This window comes from Portunus trituberculatus, chromosome 28, assembly GCF_017591435.1.
Source record: "Portunus trituberculatus isolate SZX2019 chromosome 28, ASM1759143v1, whole genome shotgun sequence".
NCBI classification, from domain to species: Eukaryota; Metazoa; Arthropoda; class Malacostraca; order Decapoda; family Portunidae; genus Portunus; species Portunus trituberculatus.
In genome coordinates, this window is record NC_059282.1 from 4,234,770 (window position 1) to 4,240,818 (window position 6,049).

At 39.5% G+C, this 6,049-nt stretch overlaps 1 protein-coding gene across 1 annotated transcript in view; it reads right to left on the reverse strand.

Annotated features, from left to right (window-relative positions):
• Positions 1 to 5,503, reverse strand: part of LOC123510309 (T-box transcription factor T-like) — a 27,470-nt gene extending 21,967 nt beyond the window's left edge. The window contains exon 1 of the mRNA XM_045265314.1: positions 5,149 to 5,503. The gene's annotated coding sequence lies outside the window, so the exon portion shown is untranslated. The remainder of the gene's footprint in view (positions 1 to 5,148) is intronic.
• Between the last annotated feature and the right edge of the window lie 546 nt (positions 5,504 to 6,049).

A 6,049-nucleotide genomic window follows, 5' to 3' on the forward strand; every position in this document is an offset into this window, starting at 1 on the left:
TGTGGCTTAGCAGGTGAGTGTCACGGGCCGGCCAGGTAGCTGTAACCCGAAGCCCTAATTGGCTCAAATAGGGACACTCGACTCCCGCCACTGATTAGAAGAGGAAGAAGAGGAAAAGGAATAGGAGGAGGAGGAGGAGGAGGAGAAGGAGGAGGAGGAGGAGGAGGAGGAGGTAAATACATTGGAGGAAACTTTAACAGAGGAAACAGGATGTGGGGAGAAATCCTGAAAAATCTCGGAGGTAAGAGAGAGAGAGAGAGAGAGAGAGAGAGAGAGAGAGAGAGAGAGAGAGAGAGAGAGAGAGAGAGAGAGAACCCTGAGGCGCCATGATTGCCTCCTAATGGCGGCCATGTTGGCACTCCATCTCCTAACACTTTAAATGGCATCGACTTAGTCTTCCAAAAAAACACAAAATCCCACAATTCCCACAATCTTTCTTTTTTTAACCACTTCCAATACTTTATCTAACTCATATCACGCGTTTTTCTGCATTGTACGATAATCTGAGTGTGTGGTACGATGATTCTGTGTTGGTTCTAATGGCGCCCCGTGTTCGCAAGTCAGGGATAAACAATATAATCCTGCGCCATTCCTTCTTGTTATCACGCGAACAGTAAAATATAACCGTCTTAAGTGCGCGTGTATATCTGAACTGGCTGAGAGATTATTATTATATCCTCAGTGATTTCATTTTAATTCATGTTTGTTCGTTCAAGAATGGATGGATGATTTGATAATAATGTTGTGTTTTTATGTTTTCTGTGGCTTTTCTTTTCTTTTCTTTTTTTTCTTTTCTTTTTTGCTGATTTTCTCGTAATCTTGATTGTTTTTTGTGTTTGTATTTTCTTCTTCGTCTTCTCTTCCTTCTATTTCTTCTTGTATCTCATTTATATTTTACTTTCTTCATGGCTCCTTTATCTTTTTTCTCATTACTTTCTCAATTCCTTTTTCGTTTATTTATTTGACCTTACTCCTCCTCCTTCTCCTCCTCCTCCTTTACTTCCTGCTCCTTCTCCTCCTTTTATTTTTTTCTTTCAATTTTTACTCACAAACATATAAACTGAAATCTTCGCGTTAGCTAGAAAAGAAAATATATCACCTCACTTTATCCCTTCTCCTCCTCTTCCTCCTCCTCCTCCTCCTCCTCCTCCTCCTCCTCCTCCTTCTCCACGTCTTGCCTGGTTTTATTGAGCGATGACCTTGGAGGAGAAAAGGAAATCTGTACTCAAAGCCAACGCCATAATTTTAATGTTCCTTCTTTATATTCTTATTTTCCTCGTCCCAAAACTCTCGGCCTATGTAGCTTTGTGTGTGATGGATGGCCTCTCTCTCTCTCTCTCTCTCTCTCTGAAGGTAAGTCGATCTCAAGGCTAAGTGCGTAAAATTGCGTGCGCGTTCACACACACACACACACACACACACACACACACACACACACACACACACACACACACACACATACAAACGCCCTCTCTCTCTCTCTCTCTCTCTCTCTCTCTCTCTCTCTCTCTCTCTCTCTCTCTCTCTCTCTACTACTACTGTTGTAATACTTCTACTACTACTACTACTACTACTACTACTACTACTACTACTACTACTACTACTACTACCATTACAACAACTATACCACCACCACCACCACCACCACCACCACCACCACCACGTCTCATAAACCACCATCGTCCTCCACCACCGTTAGTCACCAAACCTGCAGTAAAAGGTAATCATGCTAAACACTTTATTCCTTCGTCTTTTCCTTCTTCTTCTTCTTTTCTTCTTATCCTTCTTTTTTGTTTTCTTTTTTTCATTTGTTTTCTTCTTCTTCTTCTTCTTCTTCTTTTTTCTTCTTTTTCTTCTTCTTCCTCTTTTTCTTCTTCTTTGCTTGAATTGTCTCAGTGGAGTTACATTCTAATAAACAAACTCAATTTTCCTTTTTATCCTTTCTTCTTCTTCTTCTTCTTCTTCTTCTTCTTCTTCTTCTTCTTCTTCTTCTTCTTCTTCTTCTTCTTCTTCTTCTTTTGTTAGTCTCTTCCAAGATAAATCCTGATGGACAAACACTTTTCTTTTTTTTTTCTTTTACCTGACCAACTTACAGACAGACAAACCGACACTAAACTTTCACATCTCTTAAATCAATATAATCTGTTGCTTTTTCCTTTTTTTTCATCTTTTTTCTACTTTTTCTTCTTTACATTCAAATTATTTAGTTATGATATCTTTACATTGCATTTTTTTTCATTACCTCAAACATATTTTTTTGTATACATTGATTTACTATAACATTTGTAATGTTTCTTTTTCTTTCGTCTTGTTGAATTTCTCCCTTTTCCTTATTTTTCTCATTTTCCTTGTCCTTTTCTTTCTCCCTCATTTCTCACATTACTCTCCTTTTCATTCTCCTACTTTTCTCTGTCTTTAATTTATCTTTCCTTTCCCTTCTCCCTCATTCCTCACATTACTCCCTTCTTCATTCTCCTGCTTCTCTCAGTCCTTAAATCTCTTTCTCCTTACACCTTACTCTCTTCCTCATTCCTATAAACAGACTGAGCTAGCCGCACCAAGAAAAGTCGTCAGTCAGTCAGGAAACGAGAGAGAGAGAGAGAAAGCAAAAGGATAAAACAGCTAGCATATAAATCATAGCAATAAAAACTGTGTGTGTGTGTGTGTGTGTGTGTGTGTGTGTGTGTGTGGCGCGAGCCGTGAGGTGTAGCGGTGAACAGCGGTGAACGGAACAGCGGTGGGCGGTGATCGGCGCGGCGGACGTGTAAGAAGAGACGAGGAGCATTAGCGATACTGCGTCAGGCTGTGTCCCTCGCCAAGGATTAGTGCGTTGGGGGTGGTAGGGTGAGGAGCAGGAAGGAGGGAGGGAGAGATGTGAGGTGAGGAAAGGAGGGAAGGAAGAAGGAAGGGAGGAAGGTGAGGTGAGGAAAGGAGGGATGTTTGGGAGGAGAGCGAGGTGGGAGGGATGTAGGGAAGGAAGAGGAGAGGAAAAGAGAGTGGAAGAAGGGACAAGTGGAGAGAGAAAAAAATGGGGAAAGAATGGAGGGAATGAAAAAGCAAAGGAGGAAAAAGTAGAAAAGAAAGAGGGTACGATGTAAAGAAAGGAGTCAAGGAAAGAGAAAGAGAGGTAAAAGAGAATGAAAGGGTACTTGCGAGAAAGAAATAATAGAAACGAAGGATGAGAAAACGAAAGAAGAGAGAAAAGACAAAAGAAAAAAGAGGGGTTGATGAGGAAAGAAATGAAGGAAATGGAGGGAAGAATGCAAGGCCAAAGAAAGGAGGAAGGAAAGGAGGGAAGGAGAGAAGGAAAGAGGGAGGAATGCAAGGACGGAGACTGAGGAAGGAAAGGAAGAGAGGGAAGGAAGGAAACACCTGTAAATTGACACCTGTGTTTCATTAGTGGACTCATTAACCTCCCAACCCTTGTCTTAATTGGCGGCCAAATTCCGAAGAAAAAACTTGATACCTGTAAATCCGTTTGTCCTGAACCGGAAAGCTATAAATAGATGGATAGAAGAGTGAATTGTTTGTCTCGGATCATTTATAGATGTAAATTAAACCAGATTCACGTTTACTTGTTATTTGTTTGACTTATGATTTGCATTAAGCCTTAAATTTGCGTACAGATCATCGACTTTTTTTTTCTTTTAGACTTCTAAAGATATGAGGTATGCATTTTTAAGCTTATACGTGCAAAATATCGACATAGTTAATTTTGTTTTCTAAGCATGAAAATTAATGGACTATAAGAATATATATCTTACGTTTCATATATGCATGCAATATATCGAAATAGTAAATTTTGGAGAACCATGACGCCTCCCATACAGGATCTGCCAAACCACCACCACGTATCTGAAGACTCCACCTCGGCTACTTGTTCCAAAACCAAATGCCTTTCACAACTCCAAACCCTTGTACTCATTGCCTGGAGGAACCTGCCGAGCCTTACCTTACCCCTGCACTGCCCAGCCACTTACTACCCCCTGATCGTAATACATGAGAGTAGTCCCAGATAATCGCCGCCTCCACCCATACTGATACGCACTTGCTCGCCGCTATCTCGATAAATCATGGCCTTTTTTGTCTTAACCCGAGCTTCTACTGTGATAGGAGCAATAGAGGAGAGTACATTCAGAATATTGAAATGTATAATCTACCTTTTCTTCCTTTAAAGTTAATAATTGTCTGGGTTTCTTTTAAAATTATTGAAACGAAAACTAAGGGAGATATGTGTGTGTGTGTGTGTGTGTGTGTGTGTGTGTGGAGGCTGGCGACCCTAATTTTCAGAGTCAACATAAACTTTACGATGACAGCTGAGGAGAATACTTAACAAGGGACAAATAAAAGTTTTACCTGCAAAATAATCATGCTCACCTTTTCTCGTCCCTTCAGCTTATCGTTGTTTCATTTCCACTTTATTATTATTATTATTATTATTATTATTATTATTATTATTATTATTATTATCATTATTATTATTATCATTATTGTTATTGTTATTACTATCATTATTATTACTATCATTATTACTATTCTTAGGAGATTTTTCGTGACTCTCTCTCTCTCTCTCTCTCTCTCTCTCTCTGACCTTATCTATCCCTCACCCCGCCTCTCTCTCTCTCTCTCTCTCTCTCTCTCTCTCTCTCTCTCTCTCTCTCTGACCTTACATTGCTATTCTCACCTTTCTGACTGTAAAACTTTTTGACTTTTTTCACTTTGATGTGCCCGCTTGTCCCATGGAGAGAGAGAGAGAGAGAGAGAGAGAGAGAGAGAGAGAGAGAGAGAGAGAGAGAGAGAGAGAGAGAGAGAGACATTAAACACGATGAAACAAGAAGGGGAGGTGGGGAGGAAAGAGGAGAAAGAAGGAAAAAAAAACGAGTTAATGAATGAATCACGCAAAGAAATACAAGGACACAGGAGGAGGAGGAGGAGGAGGAGGAAGAGAAAAAAGAGGAGAGAAAGAAGAATAAACATCACATAAAAGAAAACAAGGAAACAAAGGAAGAGAAAAAATAAAGAAATGGAGACTAAGAATTATAAAAAGAAAACCAATTAACAAAGAAATCGCTGTAAATAATGAACAAAGCCTTGAAAAGAAAAATATGAATGCATCTGTACTTGTCTCAATCTTTGGGGAACACTTACCCACAATGCTTAAGGGGTTCTGATCTGTCATTATAGTGGCTCTCTGATCACCGTCTTACACACTGGGGAAGATAAACTAAGCAGGAATCAGTCAGTTCATCACATACTCGTTACACTATACACGCACACTGCCAACCTCCTTTCACACTCTTAACTTTCTGTAACTTTTTGACTTGATTTTCGTCCTTACTCTGTTTTCGTCCTTGTCTCTTCAAAAGCTATCTTGTCTAGACACAATTAATTTCGTATTCTTTCTTTCTCTTCTCTTTTCTTATTTTCTCTCTCACTCTCTGTCCTTGCAAACTATTTTCTCTGTCTTTGCAAACTATCTTCTCTCTGTCTTGCTATCAGAACACCTACTGATGCTGCTACTCTCTCTCTCTCTCTCTCTCTCTCTCGATTCAAAAGCTTCGATCACTCTAGTCGAAACAATGATCAAGGTCTTACTGTTCCTAAAGCTTCGTTTATCTTTAGCTGAAGCAGTTACTGAAGCGGGATTGTGTATCTTGGAGCTATTAACCCCTTTAATACTAGGACACATTTTTACCTTGAGACTTGTTTACGATTAGACCATTTTACTGACATTAGGAAGGGTCTATGGAGGTCAGAAGATAAATGGGCAGTCTTCATTACTCTTATTCTCCTACCTAAGTTTCTGAAGCTGTGTAAAATCACTAAATAGGAAGCAGAATGAATATAGAAACGTGTCATGGTACTGAAGGGGTTAGGACTACAAGGCTACATGTGGCAATCCCTGTATGATAACTCGTATGATTATTCTTGTTGCATTTTTGCTATATGGTAAAGTTCTATGTTGCTTCTAAATTAACAGCGTAGTTATTGATTGTACTTCAGTCATTTACTACTACTACTACTACTACTACTACTACTACTACTACTA